Genomic DNA, 19,591 nt, shown 5'->3' with positions numbered 1-19,591 from the left:
CTTTTTACTCGGTTGTCCGATTGAGTCCCGTAATATATCGAGACGCTCGTAATTGAAAATAGAAGCTCTGAGCTAAGTCAAACGGCTATAACTTTTAACTCGGCTGTCCGATTCAGTCCCATAATATTATCGAGACGCTCGTAATTGAATACAGAAGCTCTAAGCAAATCTCAAACGACAATAACTTTTTATTCGGATGTCCGATTGAGTCCCGTAATATATAGAGACGCTCGTAATTGAAAACAGAAGCTCTCAGCAAATTCAGACACGACGATAACGTTTTACTCGGATGTCCGATTGAGTCGCGTGATATATCGAGACGCTCGTAATTGTAAACAGAAGCGCTGAGCAACTTTCAAACGACAATAACTTTTTACTCGGATGTCCGATTGAGTCCCATAATATGTCGAGACGCTCGAAATCGAAAACAGAAACTCTGAGAAAATTCAAACGTCAATAACTTATAACTCGGATGTCGGATAGAGCTCCGTAAAATATCGAGACGCTGGAAATTGAAAACAGAAGCTCTAAGCAAATTCAAACGACAGTAACTTTTGACTCGGATGTCCGATTGTGTCCCGTAGTATATCGAGACGCTTGAAATTTAAAACTGAAGCTCTGAGAAAAATCAAACGACAATAACTTTTTGCTCGGATGTCCGATTGAGTACCATAATATATCGAGACGCTCGTAATTGAAAACAGAAGTTCAGAGCAAATTCAAACGACAATAACTTTTGACTCGGATGTCCGATTCTGTCCCGTAATATATCGAGACGCTCGAAATTCAGAACAGAAGCTATTAGAAAAATCAAACGACGATAACTTTTTACACGGATGTCCGATTGAGTCCCATAATATGTCGAGACGCTTGAAATTGAAAATAGAAGCTCTGAGCAAATTCAAACGACAATAACTTTTTACTCGGATGTCCGATTGAGTCCCGTAATATATCGAGACGCTCGTAATTGAAAACAGAAGCTCTGACCAAATTCAAACGACAATAACTTTTGACACGGATGTCCGATTGTGTCCAGTAGTATATCCAGACGCTCGAAATTGAAAACTGAAGCTCTGAGAAAAATCAAACGACAATTACTTTTTACTCGGATGTCCGATTGAGTCCCGTAGTATATCGAGACGCTCGAAATTGAAAACAGAAGCACTGAGCAAATTCAAACGACAATAAATTTTGACTCGGATGTCAGATTGTGTCTCGTAGTATATCGAGATGCTCGAAATTGAAAACAGAAGCTTGGAGAAAAATAAAACGACAATAACTTTTTACCCGGATGTCCGATTGAGTCACGTAATATATCGAGATGCTCGTAATTGAAAATAGAAGCTCTGAGCAAATTCAAACGACAATAACTTTTTAATGGGATGTCCGATTGAGTCCCGTAATATATCGAGACGCTCGCAATTGAAAACAGAAGCTCTGAGCAAATTCAGCATCAATAACCTTTAACTCAGGTGTCCGATTCTGTCCTGTAGCATATCGAGACTCTCGTAATTGAAAAGGGAAGCTCTAAGAAAAATCAAACGACAATAACTTTTAACTCGGATGTCGGATAGAGACCCGTAAAATATCGAGATGCTCGAAATTGAAAACAGAAGCTCTGAGCAAATTCAAATGACAATAACCTTTTACTCGGATGTCCGATTGAGTCCCGTAATATATCGAGACGCTCGCAATTGAAAATAGAAGCACTGAGCAAATTCAAACGACAATAACTTTTAACACGGGTGTCCGATTGTGTCCCATAGTATATCGAGACGCTCGTAATTGAAAAGGGAAGCTCTTAGAAAAATCAAACGATAATAACTTTTAACTCGGATGTCGGATAGAGTCCCGTAAAATATCGAGACGCTCGTAATTGTAAACGGAAACTCTTAGAAAAATCAAACGACAATAAATTTTAACTCGGATGTCCGATTGTGTCCCGTAGTATATCGAGACGCTCGAAATTGAAAAGTGAAGCTCTAAGAAAAATCAAACGACAATAACTTTTTACTTGGATGTCTGATTGAGTCCCGTAATATATCGAGACGCTCGTAACTGAAAACAGAAGCTCTGAGCAAATTCAAACGACAATAACTTTTGACTCGGATGTCCGATTGTGTCCCGAAGTATATCGAGACGCTCGAAAATGAAAACTGAAGCTCTGAGAAAAATCAAACGACATTAACTTTTTACTCGGATGTCCGATTGAGTCCCGTAGTATATCGAGACGCTCGTAATTGAAAAGGGAAGCTCTTAGAAAAATCAAACGACAATAACTTTTAACTCGGATGTCGGATAGAGTCCCGTAAAATATCGAGACGCTCGAAATTGAAAACAGAAGCCCTGAGTGAATTCAAACGAGAATAACTTTTTAATGGGATGTCCGATTGTGTCCCGTAGTATATCGAGACGCTCGAAATTGAAAACTGTAGCTCTGAGAAAAATAAAACGACAATAATTTTTTACTCGGATGTCCGATTGAGTCCCGTAATATATCGAGATGCTCGTAATTGAAAATAGAACCTCTGAGCAAATTCAAATGACAATAACTTTTTAATGGGATGTCCGATTGAGACCCATAATATATCGAGACGCTCGTAATTGAAAATAGAAGCTCTGAGCAAATTCAAACGACAATAAATTTTGACTCGGATGTCCGATTGTGTCCCGTAGTATATCGAGACCTCGTAATTTACAAGGGAAGCACTGAGAAAAATCAAACGACAAAAACTTTTTAGTCGGATGTCGGATAGAGTCCCATAATATATCGAAACGCTCGAAATTGAAAACTGAAGCTCTGCGCAAATTCAAACGACAATAACTTTTTACTCGGATGTCCGATTGAGTCTCTTAATATATCGAGACGCTCGTAATTGAACACAGAAGCTCTAAGCAAATTCAAACGACAATAACTTTTGACACGGATGTCCGATTGTGTCCCGTAGTATATCCAGACGCTCGAAATTGAAAACTGAAGCTCTGAGAAAAATCAAACGACAATTACTTTTTACTCGGATGTCGACATGTGTCCCGTAGTACATCGAGACGCTCGTAATAGAAAAGGGAAGCTCTTAGAAAAATAAAACGACAATAACTTTTGACTCGGATGTCAGATAGAGCCCCGTAAAATATCGAGACGCTCGAAATTGAAAACTGAATCTGTAAGCAAATTCAAACGACAATAACATTTGACTCGGATGTCCGATTCTGTCCCGTAGTATATCAAGACCCTCGAAATTGAAAACTGAAGCTGTGAGAAAAATCAAACGACAATAACTTTTGACTCGGATGTCCGATTGAGTCCCGTAATATATCGAGATGCTCGTAATTGAAAATAGAAGCTCTGAGCAAATTCAAACGACAATAACTTTTTAATGGGATGTCCGATTGTGTCCCGTAGTATATCGAGACGCTCGTAATTGAAAAGGGAATCTCTTAGAAATATCAAACGACAATAACTTTTAACTCGGATGTCGGATAGAGCGCCGTAAAATATCGAGACGCTCGAAATTGAAAACAGAAGCCCTGAGTGAATTCAAACGACAATAACTTTTTACTCGGATGTCCGATTGTGTCCCGTAGTATATCGAGACGCTCGAAATTGAAAACTGAAGCTCTGAGAAAAATAAAACGACAATAATTTTTTACTCGGATGTCCGATTGAGTCCCGTAATATATCGAGATGCTCGTAATTGAAAATAGAAGCTCTGAGCAAATTCAAACGACAATAACTTTTTAATGGGATGTCCGATTGAGACCCATAATATATCGAGACGCTCGTAATTGAAAACAGAAGCTCTGAGCAAATTCAAACGACAATAACTTTTAACTCGTGTGTCCGATTGTGTCCCGTAGTATATCGACATGCTCGTAATTTAAAAGGGAAGCTCTAAGAAAAATCAAACGAAATTAACTTTTAACTCGGATGTCGGATAGAACCCCGTAAAATATCGAGACGCTCGAAATTGAAAACTGAAGCTCTCAGAAAAATAAAATGACAATAACTTTTTTCTTGGATGTTCGATTGAGTCCCGTAATATATCGAGATGCTCGTAATTGAAAACAGAAGCTCTGAGCAAATTCAAACGACAATAACTTTTTAATGGGATGTCCGATTGAGTCCCTTAATATATCGAGACGCTCGCAATTGAAAACAGAAGTTCTGAGCAAATTCAAACGACAATAACCTTTAACTCGGGTGTCCGATTTTGTCCTGTAGTATATCGAGACGCTCATAATTGAAAAGGGAAGCTCTAAGAAAAATCAAACGACAATAACTTTTAACTCGGATGTCGGATAGAGCCCGGTAAAATATCGAGACGCTCGAAATTGAAAATAGAAGCCCTGAGCAAATTCAACCGACAATAATTTTTGACTCGGATGTCCGATTGTGTCCCGAAGAATATCGAGACGCTCGAAATTGAAAACTGAAGCTCTGAGAAAAATCAAACGACAATAACTTTTTACTCGGATTTCCGATTGAGTCCCGTAATATTTCGAGACGCTCGTAATTGAAAACAGAAGCTCTGAGAAAAATAAAACGACAATAACTTTTGACTCGGATGTCCGATTTTGTCCCGTAGTATATTGCAACGCTCGAAATTGAAAACTGAGGCTCTGAGAAAAATCAAATGACAATAACTTTTTACTCGGATTTCCGATTGTGTCCCATAATATATCAAAACGCTCGTAATTGTAAACGGAAAATCTTAGAAAAATCAAACGACAATAAATTTTAACTCAGATGTCCGATTGTGTCCCGTAGTATATCGAGACGCTCGAAATTGAAAACTCAAGCTCTGAGAAAAATCAAACGACAATAACTTTTTACTCGGATGTCCGATTTAGTCCCGTAATATATCGAGACGCTCGTAATTGAAAACAGAAGCTCTGAGCAAATTCAAATGACAATAACTTTTGACTCGGATGTCCGATTGTGTCCCGTAGTATATTGAGACGCTCAAAATTGAAAACTGAAGCTCTGAGAAAAATCAAACGACAATAATTTTTTATTCGGATGTCCGATTGAGTCCCATAATATGTTGAGACGCTCGAAATTGAAAACAGAAGCTCTGAGCAAATTCAAACGACAATAACTTTTTACTCGGATGTCCGATTGAGTCTCTTAATATATCGAGACGCTCGTAATTGAACACAGAAGCTCTGAGCAAATTCAAACGACAATAACTATTGACTCAAACGTCGACTTGTGTCCCGTAGTACATCGAGACGCTCGTAATAGAAAAGGGAAGCTCTAAGAAAAATCAAACGACAATAACTTTGAACTCGGATGTCGGATAGAGCCCCGTAAAATATCGAGACGCTCGAAATTGAAAACAGAAGCACTTAGAAAATTCAAACGACAATAACTTTTTACTCGGATGTCCGATTGTGTCCCGTAGTATATCGAGACACTCAAAATTGAAAACTGAAGCTCTGAGAAAAATAAATCGACAATAACTTTTTACTCGGATGTCCGATTGAGTTCCGTAATATATCGAGATGCTCGTAATTGAAAACAGAAGCTCTGAGCAAATTCAAACGACAATAACTTTTTAATGGGATGTCTTATTGAGTCCCATAATAAATGGAGACGCTCGTAATTGAAAACAGAAGCTCTGAGCAAATTCAAACGACAATAACTTTTAACTTGTGTGTCCGATTGTGTCCCGTAGTATATCGACACGCTCGTAATTGGAAAGGGAAGCTCTAAGAAAAATCAAACGACAATAACTTTTAACTCGGATGTCTGATAGAGCCCCGTAAAATATCGAGACGCTCGAAATTGAAAACTGAATCTCTAAGCAAATTCAAACGACAATAACTTTTTACTCGGATGTCCGATTGAGTCCCGTAATATATCGAGACGCTCGTAATTGAAAACGGAGGCTCTGAGCAAATTCAAACGATAATAACTTTTGACTCGGATGTCCGATTGAGTCCCGTAATATATAGAGACGCTCGTAATTGAAAACGGAGGCTCTGAGCAAATTCAAACGATAATAACTTTTGACTCGGATGTCCGATTTTGTCCCGTAGTATATCCAGACGCTCGAAATTGAAAACTGAGGCTCTGAGAAAAATCAAACAACCATAAATTTTTACTCGGATGTCCGATTGAGTCCCGTAATATATCGAGACGCTCGTAATTGAAAACAAAAGCTTTGTGCAAATTCAAACGACAATAACTTTTGACTCGGATGTCCGATTGTGTCCCGAAGTATATCGAGACGCTCGAAATTGAAAACTGAAGCTCTGAGAAAAATCAAACGACAATAACTTTTTACTCGGATGTCCGATTGAGTCCCGTAATATATCGAGACACTCGTAATTAAAAACAGAAGCCTTTACAAATTCAAACGACAATAACTTTTGAGTCAGATGTCCGATTGTGTCCCGTAGTATATCCAGACGCTCGAAATTAAAAACTGAAGCTCTGAAAAAAATCAAACGACAATAACTTTTTACTCGGATATCCGATTGTGTCCCATAATATATCAAAATACTCGTAATTGAAAACGGAAGCTCTTAGAAAAATCAGACGACAATAAATTTTAACTCGGATGTCCGATTGTGTCCCATAGTATATCGAGATGCTCGAAATTGAAAACTTAAGCTCTGAGCAAATTCAAACGACAATAACTTTTGACTCGGATGTCCGATTGTGTCCTGTAGTATATCGAGATGCTCGAAATTGAAAACTAAAGCTTTGAGAAAAATCAAACGACAATAACTTTTTACCCGGATGTCCGATTGAGTCCCGTAATATATCGAGACGCTCGTAATTGAAAACAGAAGCTCTGAGCAAATTCAAACGACAATAACTTTTGACTCGGATGTCCGATTGTGTCCTGTAGTATATCGAGACGCTCGAAATTGAAAACTGAAGCTTTGAGAAAAATCAAACGACAATAACTTTTTTCTCGGATGTCCGATTGAGTCCCATAATATGTCAAGACGCTCGAAATTGAAAACAGAAGCTCTGAGCAAATTCAAACGACAATAACTTTTTACTCGGATGTCCGATTGTGTCCCGTAGTATATCGAGACGCTCGAAATTGAAAACTGAAGCTCTGAGAAAAATAAAACGACAATAACTTTTTACTCGGATGTCCGATTGAGTCCCGTAATATATCGAGATGCTCGTAATTGAAAATAGAAGCTTTGAGCAAATTCAAACGACAATAACTTTTTATTGGGATGTCTGATTGAGTCCCGTAATATATCGAGATGCTCGCAATTGAAAACAAAAGCTCTGAGCAAATTCAAACGACAATAACTTTTAACTCGGGTGTCCGATTGTGTCCCGTAGTATATCGAGACGCTCGTAATTGAAAAGGGAAGCTCTAAGAAAAATGAAACGACAATAACTTTTAACTCGGATGTCGGATAGAGCCCCATAAAATATCGAGACGCTCGAAATTGAAAACAGAAGCACTGAGCAAATTCAACCGACAATAACTTTTGACTCGGATGTCCGATTGTGTCCCGAAGTATAACGAGACTCTCGAAATTGAAAACTGAACCTCTGAGAAAAATCAAACGACCATAACTGTCATACCCTAATTTCGTCTGGGGACCTTTGCTTGATGACATGCGGCCTTTGTTTGGTCCTTGTAAGGTGCTTGGCACCCATCACTAGGCAATTTGTGAAATTCCAGGACATGCCGGAAAACCAAAAAAATATTGATGCACAATCCGTAAGTTTCCATGACACACCGGAAATCAAATGGAAGCATCGTTGCATAATTAAGTGAGGTTCCGTAACATTCCGTAAGTCAAAAAGGGGATGATTATGTAATCCGCAAGGTTCCGTAACATTACGGAAAGAAAACAAGTATCGTTACGAAATTCGTAAGTTTCCGTAACTTTACAAAAAAAAGAATCACAAAAAAAAAACAGATGGGGTGTACTTAGTAAAAATGGGGGTGCAAATAGCACCCAGGCCCACTTGGGCCCTCCAGAAGATTCCTCCAGAAGGCTGTTGCTTTTGGAGGAAGCAACCTGGCTCGCCTGGGCGAGCTGAGCTTTCCTGGGCGAGCTGGGCGGCAAGCACCTCCCCTATTTTGCTATAAATAGGGGAGGAAGTGAAGAAGAAAAGGGTTCAGCCCCTTAGGCACTTCTCTCTCTTTCGAATTTGCTTGGAAAAATTGTTTCCGTGAAGAAAATCTAAGCCGAGGCGCTTCCGAAACGTTTCCGTAACGTTTTCCATGAAGAATTTCGCAAAGGTTTCGACCGTTCTTCGACGTTCTTCATTCGTTCTTCATCGTTCTTCGATCTGCAACGGGTAAGTACCTCGAACCAAGCTTTTCGATTCATTCTATGTACCCATGGTGGTCCACATTGTGTTTCGTGTATTTTTATTCTCATTTCATTTACTTTTTATACCCCCTTTTGACGTGCGTAAGCCATTTTACTTAAGTCATTTCTCGCTTAACTTAAAAATAAAATAAGTTTCCACCGATCGTTTGAATTGAATTATCTGTTAACTTCGGTTAAAATGAATTCCGACCGTTCGGTCGTGCCGTAACCACGTTGGAAATCAAAAAAGAGGTAAAAAATAATATAATAATAAAAAAATGTCTTTTAGTAAAATAAAGCGGAAAATCAATCGGACGTTTTCTCTTTGGGATTTCTCATTCTTAATCGAATTGACTAATAACTAAAGTGAAACTAAGGCTAAAATCAACTCGCCTAGTCAAGCTCGTCCACAAAAATAGGTTTTTGAAGTTTGTCATTTCAATTTCTCACTAAGTAAAATGGATCATTTTCAAGGTCCAACGCCTTAAAATGATCACCTCTTAAAGTAAAAAGAATCACTTGATAAGAAAGAACTACGTAGGTCTGATTTCCTCATCGCAAATTGAGGAATACGTAGGAGCAAAGGGAAACACCCTTGTCGACCACAAAAAAGGAAAAAATATAAAAAAGGGTATAAAGGATATAAGGACATAAAAGGGAACATAAAAATCAAAGTCATGTTTGCACATTCGATTAAAGGTTGCCGTCCCTTGGGACGGACATGTGGGGTGCTAATACCTTCCCCGTGCGTAAATACAACTCCCGAGCCTTTCACTTAAAAGTTCGTAGATCGCGTCTTTTCCGGTTTTTTCGACGTTTTCCTCAAATAAACGTTGGTGGCGACTCCGCGCGTATTCCTTTCGTGGAACACACATCCCGCGAGTCACGCGTCGCCCTCCCGCCGAAGGGTAGGTTGCGACAGTTGGCGACTCCACTGGGGACTATTTTTAGAGAGTTAGGCCATTTAATCTTGTGCAATGTTTTACCGTGACTTACCCCTTTGTTTGTTTCCATTCATTATGTTCTTGTGTATATAAACTTTTTGTTGCTTTTAGTGCATTTTAAAATGTATGCATGAAGTAAAAGTTTATTCATTTGATGCACACAAACACCAACACTATTTGCACACACTGTGAGTGAAAAAAGGGCCCTATACCCGGGTTCATGGGAACATAAGGAGTGGAGGCGAATCTGTGATCATGCTAGGTCTCCGACTTGCTTGATTATAGTGAACCCTCATCTAGAGCTTTTCTCTTTGAAAACTTATTGTTGCTAGTAGTCCCTACTGCTGCAGTATGTTCTTCAAAGAGGATAATACCTCTAGAAACCGTCAAGAGAGATATGACTACCTTGGGGGGTTATCGCTAAATACCTAGTTAGTTCTATCCCTTATAGGTCCCTTAAATAGGGGCACGGAGCAAACACGCTGCATGCCATTTTTCACACACCATGCATAAATATCATATACCCTTTTGCTTGTGTTAAGTGAATATTGTCATACTATGTACATTCCCGCATTGCGTCTTTTGTATATGCATCGCATATGGGTTCTGTCTTGATCCCCTCTGTAAACAAACCAACGGAGGGTCCGTGTCGCCTTCTTAAAAACGTACGTTGGGGCATTTTGCTACCCCTAGACGTTGTATCTAAGAAGGGGACAGATTCCTCGGACCCCCGCATTCCTAGATTGCATCTGTGTCATATGCATTCCTTCATGCATTCATCCATTTCACCCATGAGATATCGGAGTTTTTATTTGCACCGGCTTTTTGTCTCACCTTAGTAAGCATGGGAACAAATCAAACCGGCAAGAGGTTTTACCAAGTCAAGGTTAAAAGCCTAGATACCACCAGCATCAAGGAATTAGGGCGGTTGATGGAACCTCTCCAAATGCAAGCCTTCCGCAAGACTTACGGAAAGATCTTAGAGTTGACCATAGCAGAGGTATCCATAGAAGTCATTGCATCACTCACCCAATACTACGACCAGCCTTTGAGATGCTTCACGTTCGGAGACTTCCAATTAGTACCAACCATTGAAGAATTTGAGGAAATTCTAGGATGTCCTCTCAGGGGAAGAAAACCATACCTTTCCTCCGGGTGTCTCCCCTCTTTGAGCAGAATTGCAACTGTGGTCAAGGATTCAGCAAGAGGTTTGGACCGCATAAAATAGACTCGAAACGGCATAGCGGGCCTACCACGGAAGTACCTAGAAGATAAGGCGAAGGATATGGCAAGTCGAGGGGATTGGGTCCCGTTTATGGATGTGTTAGCTTTGCTAATTTTTGGGGTCGTCCTCTTTCCAAACGTGGATGGTTTGGTAGACCTAGCAGCAATCGACGCTTTCCTTGCATACCACCATAGCAAGGAAAGTCCGGTGGTAGCTGTCTTGGCAGATTTATTTGACACATTTGACTGAAGGTGCGAAAATAGTAGCGCACGGATCATCTGTTGCTTGCCCGCCCTCTGTGTTTGGTTGGTTTCGCACTTGTTCCAACAAGACACAAGGCATCCATGTCCGCTCCTGAGCCATCGCTCGTGTACTGAAAAGAGGAGAATAGATTGGGACCAGCTTTTGGCTGGGATAGGAGGTAGAACAATTAATTGGTTCCCCCGATGGAAGGAAGGAAAGGAAGGAGTCCTTTTCTCATGTGGAGGATACCCAAACATTCCGCTGGTAGGAACGAGGGGTTGTATTAACTACAATCCCGCGCTCGCTATAAGACAACTAGGGTACCCCATGAGGGGAGCACCAACGGAAGAAGGCATGTCTCCTTTCCTTGTGAGGGATTTTGGCGCACAAAATTCCAAGACTATACAAAGAATCCATAAGGCATGGGAAACCCTGTTAAGGAAAGATCAAGAACTTAGAGGCATTCGTAATGGCATCATTGGTGGCTACCATGAATGGCTGAAAGTTCATATACGAGGTTTAGATTGGCTCGCCAAGTTAAAAGTCGTCAGCGAAGAGAGTTTTGAGGCACCGGAGGAGGACGAAGAAGTCCAAGCTCTCAAAAGTGAGTTAGGAAAGGCGAGACTTGCCAAGGAGAAGTTCAAGTTGGCCGCTACACACATCCGGAAGGAATGTGCCAGATTACGGGAAGAGAATGCAACTACCGCGAGAGCCCTTGAACAAGAGACCAAGAGGGCTCGCAAGGAAGAGTATGGCCGGAATAAATTTCGCGGAGCTCTGTGGGGTAGCAATAGTGAACTCAAGCTGCGAAGGGAAGAGAGGGACCAGTCGCGAGCACATAGCATGGTTCTGAAAGAGGAGTTAGTTGCTTGTTCAAGGTCCAAAAGAAGTTTGTCTCAGCGTTTATGCGAGACGGAGACCGACATGCTAGCTATCATCGCCAAGTACCAAGAAGAGTTAGGTCTAGCCACGGCCCACGAGCATAGGATCGCGGACGAGTATGCTCAAATATACGCGGAAAAAGAGGCTAGAGGAAGGGTGATCGACTCTTTACACCAAGAGGCAACCATGTGGATGGATCGGTTTGCTCTTACCTTGAACGAGAGTCAAGAACTTCCCCGCTTGTTAGCCAAGGCCAAGGCGATGGCGGACACCTACTCCGCCCCCGAAGAGATTCATGGGCTTCTCGGCTATTGTCAGCATATGATAGACTTAATGGCCCACATAATTAGAAATCGTTAGGAAACTTGTATGGTCTCTCAGACCTTGACTAGATACGACTTTCTTTTTGAAATAAAATGAGTTGGTCCCATGTTTCTACTCCAAAAAGCTTGTGCGAATCAAATCACTCCTGCATTTCATCTCTACCATGCATTTTTCTTTCTTTACCCACTCCTCACGTTTGGTTTTTTAGGGAAAAACACCATAACTAAACGCGCCACAAGGCATCCCTATCGCACCAGATCCAAATCTAGAACGATGGGTGAACAAGAGGAGACACAGGAACAGATGAAAGCCGACATGTCGGCTCTGAAAGAACAAATGGCTTCCATGATGGAAGCCATGTTAGGGATGAGGCAGCTCATGGAAAAGAATGTGGCCACCGCTGCCGCTGTCAGTTCGGCTGCCAAAGCAGACCCAACTCTCTTGGCAACTGCGCACCATCCTCCCTCAAACATAGTAGGACGGGGAAGGGACACACTGGGGCACGATGGCAGCCCTCACCTGGGATACAACCGAGCGGCTTACCCTTATGGATTGCCGCCCAACTACTCACCACCCGTCTTGCAAGACGATGCGGTCCATATTACTTCTCCCGTCCTTGAAAGAGAGCCTCCTCAACAGCCCGACGAGGCCCACAAAGACCCTCAAGACTATGCTCGAAGGGATGTCGAGTTCTATCCCCCGATCCCCGAAGGGCCGGCACCCAGCACGTTGCCTCAGCCCAACATCGCAACACAACCAATAGTTTTGTCCACGGAAGGACCATCCCCGGCAACTGAAGAAAGGAGGAAGCTCGATCTCCTTGAGGAAAGATTGAGGGCCGTGGAAGGATTTGGGGACTATCCGTTCGCAGACATGACGGATCTTTGCTTAGTACCCGATGTTGTTATTCCCCCGAAGTTCAAAGTGCCGGACTTCGACAAGTATAAAGGGACAACTTGTCCCAAAAACCATCTCAAGATGTACTGCCGTAAGATGGGCGCACACTCTAAGGATGAGAAGCTATTAATACACTTCTTTCAAGATAGCTTGGCCGGAGCTGCGGTAGTGTGGTACACTAATTTGGAAGCTTCCCGTATCCGTACTTGGAAGGATCTGATTACTGCCTTCTTAAGGCAATATCAGTACAATTCCGATATGGCTCCCGACCGCACTCAACTGCAGAATATGTTCAAGAAAGAGGGCGAAACCTTTAAAGAATACGCGCAGCGGTGGAGAGATTTGGCGGCACAAGTAGCTCCTCCCATGGTTGAGAGAGAGATGATCACCATGATGGTGGACACTCTGCCAGTGTTCTACTATGAGAAGCTAGTAGGTTACATGCCGTCCAGCTTTGCGGATCTAGTATTCGCCGGGGAAAGAATCGAGGTAGGATTGAAAAGAGGAAAGTTTGATTACGTTTCCTCCACGAGTGCGAATGCCAAAAGAATCGGGGCAATAGGGGCAAAAAGGAAGGAAGGAGATGCCCATGCCGTCTCTTCAACACCGGCGTGGGTCAAACCCCCGCAAACACCTCATGGTACCCGTCAGTACGCGCAACATCACCCGAGCTTCTCGGCTCATACCGGGAACGCCTCTAGTTCAACACCCGCGCAGCCTAAGGCACCCACCCAGAGGGAAGCTCCCCAAGTTCCAACTCCAAACACGACTCGCTCGGCCGGTAATTCCAACACGACAAGGAACTTCCCTCCGAGGCCATTTCAAGAATTCACCCCACTCCCAATGACGTATGAAGACCTCTTGCCATCCCTCATCGCCAATCATTTGGTCGTGGTAACTCCCGGAAGGATCCTCCAACCCCCTTTCCCAAAGTGGTATGACCCTAATGCAACTTGCAAGTACCATGGGGGTGTCCCGGGACATTCCGTTGAAAAATGCTTGGCCCTTAAATACAAGGTCCAACATTTGATGGATGCTGGGTGGATGACCTTCCAAGAGGATCGGCCCAATGTAAGAACCAACCCGCTCGCCAATCATGGAGGGGGAGCGGTTAACGTCGCTGAGTCCGATAGGCCGTGCAAGTCTAAACCTTTAAGGGATGTGGCAACCCCTAGGAGGTTTATCTTTGAGGCCCTACAAAAGGGAGGTGTGATTCCCCATAGTGGGTGTAAGGAGGATTCCTGTTTGCTACATTCCGGCGAGCTGCATGACATGGAGACGTGTTTGGGAGTAGAGGAATTGTTACAGCGGATGATAGATCAAGGTCGACTGGAAGTCGGCAGTGAAGGAAAAGAAGAGCAGCATATATGCATGCAGTCCACGGATGGGAGCAGTGTTGCGAAGCCCAAACCCTTGGTGATATACTTCACTAAAAGCACAGCTTCGCAAAAGCCCGGACACCCCTTAGTAGCCAAACCTGTTCCTTTCCCGTACCAAAATAGCCACGCGGTCCCATGGAGATATACACCTCCGAGGGAGAAGGAAGGAGAAGCCACCGACGTCAGCTCGTTGTCGGCTAAGGTAACAAATATCACCGGAACGAGTGGTGTGACCTGCAGCGGTCGTGTGTTCGCGCCTCCGGACCTACCAGTCCAACCCGCGAACGTCAAGGGGAAAGGAAAAGTGGTGGAGGAACAAGATGGCGAAGCACCCCACACTTCGAATAAAGATATTCCGGCAAAAGGCCTCCCGGAGAAAAACGATGGTAAAAAGGAGGTGTCGCTAGAGGAAGCCAGCGAGTTCCTCCGTATAATTCAGCAGAGCGAATTCAAGGTTATCGAACAGCTCAACAAAACCCCGGCCAGGGTCTCGCTGTTGGAGTTACTTATGAGCTCCGAGCCTCATCGGGCTCTGCTAGTAAAAGTTCTGAACGAGGCCCATGTGGCCCAAGATATCTCGGTAGAAGGTTTCAGAGGGTTGGTCAACAATATCACTGCCAACAACTATCTTGCCTTCGCTGAAGAAGAAATCCCCGCCGAGGGGAGAGGGCATAATAAGGCTTTGCACGTATCAGTCAAGTGTATGGACCATGTCGTAGCCAAAGTGCTCATCGATAATGGTTCCAGTTTAAACGTGATGCCTAAGAGCACTTTGGAGAAATTACCATTCAATGCTTCCCACTTAAAGCCGAGTTCAATGGTGGTTCGTGCCTTCGACGGCACTCGCCGAGAGGTTAGGGGAGAGATCGATCTCCCAGTACAAATAGGCCCTCACACCTGTCAAGTCACCTTCCAAATAATGGATATTAACCCCCCCTACAGCTGTCTGTTGGGGCGCCCGTGGATCCACTCAGTGGGAGTTGTGCCCTCTACACTCCACCAAAAGTTGAAATTCGTAGTGGAGGGGTATTTGGTCATTGTGTCAGGTGAGGAAGACATCTTGGTGAGCTGCCCATCCTCTATGCCTTATGTGGAAGCCGCAGAAGAATCGTTAGAAACCGCTTTCCAGTCTTTTGAGGTGGTCAGCATTTCCTCCGTGGACTCCTTCTCTGGGCAGCCTTGCCTGTCCGATGCAGCAGTAATGATGGCCCGAGTTATGTTGGGGAACGGTTACGAACCCGGAATGGGTTTAGGCAAAGACAACGGCGGCATAACTAGCCTGATAAATGCCAAAGGAAATTGTGGGAAGTATGGTTTAGGCTATAAGCCCACTCAGGCGGATATGAAGAGAAGCATCGTGGGAAGGAAGAGCGGTGGTCAAAGCTCGCGTTGGAGACAAGAAAGTGAAGGAAGCCCGCCCTGCCACATAAGTAGAAGCTTTATAAGCGCGGGTCTGGGAGACAAAGGTCAAGTGGTCGCGATATGCGAAGATGATGTTCCGAGTACATTGGATTTGGTACGACCATGCCCTCCTGATTTCCAGCTGGAAAATTGGCGAGTGGAGGAACGCCCCGGCATTTACGCAACGAGCATAATGTAAACCTTTACGGTTTTAAAAGCTCTATAGTTGGGCCTAAGCTTTAGAGTTTTTCCTTTTGTTAAGGCTTTGTGTCTTTTGTTGTTGAATTTATAATACAAGGATCTTTCTTCATTTGTTCCTACGTCTCTACCCATTCTCATTCATTTGCATGTTTACTTCTTTTTCTGAAACGGCAGATCCGATGACGAGTCCCCCGAAGGTACTAATACCTGGGACCCGCCTATCGACTTCGAGCAAGAAATGAATCAAACGGAAGATGAAGGAAACGAGGATGTGGGACTTCCCCCAGAATTAGAAAGAATGGTCGCTCATGAGGACCAAGAAATGGGGCCTCATCAAGAAGAAACAGAGCTGGTAGACTTAGGAATTGGCAGTGGAAAAAGGGAAGTAAAGATAGGTACAGGTATTACCGCACCTATCCGTGAAGAATTAATAATCCTGCTAAAAGACTACCAAGACATCTTTGCTTGGTCATACCAAGATATGCCCGGTTTGAGTTCTGACATTGTACAGCACCGATTACCTCTAAATCCCGAATGTTCCCCAGTAAAGCAGAAACTGAGAAGGATGAAGCCCAAAACATCCTTAAAGATAAAAGAAGAAGTGAAGAAGCAATTTGACGCTGGTTTTCTGGCCGTCGCTCGGTATCCAGAATGGGTTGCCAACATTGTACCAGTCCCTAAGAAAGATGGGAAAGTACGAATGTGTGTAGATTATCGGGACCTGAATCGGGCCAGTCCCAAGGACAATTTTCCTTTGCCACACATCGATATCCTCGTAGATAACACGGCCAATTTCGCTTTATTTTCCTTCATGGACGGTTTCTCCGGTTACAATCAGATAAAGATGGCGCTTGAGGATATGGAAAAGACTACGTTCGTCACCCTGTGGGGGACGTTCTGTTACAAGGTGATGTCCTTTGGACTCAAGAACGCCGGGGCAACTTATCAATGGGCCATGGTAGCTTTGTTCCATGATATGATGCATCAAGAGATCGAGGTCTACGTGGACGACATAATTGCTAAATCTAAATCCGAGGAAGAACACCTTGTCAACCTGCGGAAGTTGTTCGAAAGGCTTAAGAAATATCAATTAAGGTTGAACCCCGCTAAGTGTACCTTTGGGGTCAAATCAGGGAAATTGCTTGGTTTCATTGTAAGCCAGAAAGGGATAGAGGTAGACCCCGAAAAGGTGAAGGCCATCCTTGAGATGCCAGAACCCCGTACAGAGAGGCAAGTCCGAGGTTTCCTGGGACGCTTGAATTATATTGCCAGATTCATATCACAGCTCACCGCCATTTGTGAGCCGTTGTTCAAGCTCTTACGCAAAAACCAAACTGATCGCTGGAATGAGGATTGCCAAGAGGCTTTTGGAAGGATCAAGAAGTGCCTAATGAATCCTCCCGTGCTTATGCCACCAGTACATGGAAGGCCTCTCATTTTGTACATGACAATCTTGGACGAGTCAATGGGGTGTATGCTCACAGCCTGTGAAATGAATTACTCCTTGCTCGAAAGAACGTGTTGTGCTTTAGTATGGGCATCCCATCGCCTAAGGCAGTACATGCTGAGCCATACTACCTGGTTGATATCCAAGATGGACCCGGTTAAGTACATCTTTGAAACGCCAGCTCTCACGGGACGAATCGCCCAGTGGCAAGTCCTGCTATCCGAGTTTGATATAGTCTACGTCACCCAAAAGGCGATAAAAGGAAGCGCCTTAGCAGATTATTTGGCCCAACAGCCTCTTAACGACTATCAGCCCATGCATCCTGAATTCCCGGATGAGGACATCATGGCCTTGTTTGAGGAAAAATTGGACGAAGATCGGGACAAATGGACCGTATGGTTTGACGGGGCGTCAAACATTCTAGGCCATGGTGTTGGGGCAGTATTGGTCTCTCCGGACAATCAATGTGTACCCTTCACAGCCAGGCTAGGATTCGACTGCACCAACAACATGGCCGAATATGAAGCATGTGCCCTAGCCGTCCAGGCAGCGATTGACTCCAATGTCAAACTACTCAAGGTGTACGGCGACTCGGCATTGGTAATCCATCAGCTGAGAGGGGAATGGGAAACTAGAGATCCCAAGCTGATACCCTACAAAGCCTATATCAAGGAATTGGCTAAGACCTTCGATGAGATCTCCTTCCATCATGTTCCCCGTGAGGAAAATCAAATGGCGGATGCACTCGCTACTTTGGTGTCTATGTTCCAGCTAACGCCGCACGGGGATCTACCCTACATTGAATTTTGGTGTCGTGGCAAACCCGCGCATTGTTGCCAAGTAGAAGAGGAACGGGACGGAAAGCCTTGGTATTTCGACATCAAGCGATATGTCGTAAGCAAAGAATACCCGCCAGAGATTGCCGACAATGATAAGAGGACATTGAGAAGGTTGGCAGCCGGTTTCTTCATGAGCGGAAGCATACTGTATAAGAGAAATCACGACATGACACTCCTGCGGTGTGTGGATGCCAGGGAGGCAAATCACATGATCGAGGAAGTCCATGAGGGCTCTTTTGGAACACACGCCAACGGGCATGCTATGGCCAGGAAGATCCTAAGAGCAGGTTATTACTGGCTTACCATGGAAAGTGATTGTTGTGTCCATGTGAGGAAATGCCACAAATGTCAAGCGTTTGCAGATAATGTCAATGCCCCACCACATCCTCTGAATGTCATGTCCGCCCCTTGGCCTTTCTCCATGTGGGGAATAGATGTCATCGGGGCCATTGAGCCCAAGGCCTTGAATGGTCATCGCTTCATCCTCGTAGCGATCGATTATTTCACCAAGTGGGTCGAGGCAGCTTCCTATACCAACGTCACGAGGGGTGTGGTGGTCAGGTTCATTAAGAAAGAGATCATCTGCCGATATGGTTTGCCAAGGAAGATTATCACGGACAACGGCACCAACCTGAATAACAAGATGATGGGGGAAATGTGCGAGGAGTTTAAAATCCGGCATCACAATTCCACACCCTACCAGCCAAAGATGAATGGAGCCGTGGAAGCGGCCAATAAGAATATCAAAAAGATTATCCAAAAGATGACCGTGTCATACAAGGATTGGCACGAAATGCTCCCATTCGCATTACACGGTTACCGAACTTCAGTGCGAACGTCAACTGGGGCAACGCCGTTCTCATTGGTATATGGGATGGAGGCTGTATTACCGTTTGAGGTAGAAGTCCCGTCATTAAGGATCTTGGCAGAATCCGGATTAAAGGAATCAGAGTAGGCTCAAACGCGCTATGACCAGCTCAACCTCATTGAGGGTAAGCGCTTAATGGCCATGAGTCATGGGCGCTTGTACCAGCAAAGAATGAAGAATGCATTCGACAAGAAAGTACGTTTGCGCAAATTCCATGAGGGAGACCTTGTGCTAAAGAAAATGTCCCATGCTGTCAAGGACAATCGAGGGAAATGGGCCCTGAACTACGAAGGTCCTTTTGTTGTGAAGAGGGCTTTTTCCGGAGGAGCCCTGGTGCTTACCAACATGGATGGCGAAGAGCTACCTTCACCCGTGAATTCTGATGTCGTCAAGCGATATTATGCTTAGAATCTGGGGCAATTAAGGAGTCGCTGCATGTTCTTTATCTTTATGTGTTTTCTGGATTTCCCCCAGGGATTTCCCGTCTGTTGTATCTCTTGTTACAATCTTTTCAAAGAAATGAACGTGGATTCGAGGCCTTAGTCCTCACGTTGGTTTCAAACCTTGCGTTGATTTGTGATCACCTGAGCCCTTCTGCTCAGTTCATGGGATGCCCCAAGCGCTTAATTAAAATTGG

Source organism: Glycine max, chromosome 6, assembly GCF_000004515.6.
Source record: "Glycine max cultivar Williams 82 chromosome 6, Glycine_max_v4.0, whole genome shotgun sequence".
NCBI classification, from domain to species: domain Eukaryota; kingdom Viridiplantae; phylum Streptophyta; class Magnoliopsida; order Fabales; family Fabaceae; genus Glycine; species Glycine max.
This window is presented reverse-complemented; position numbering follows the sequence as displayed.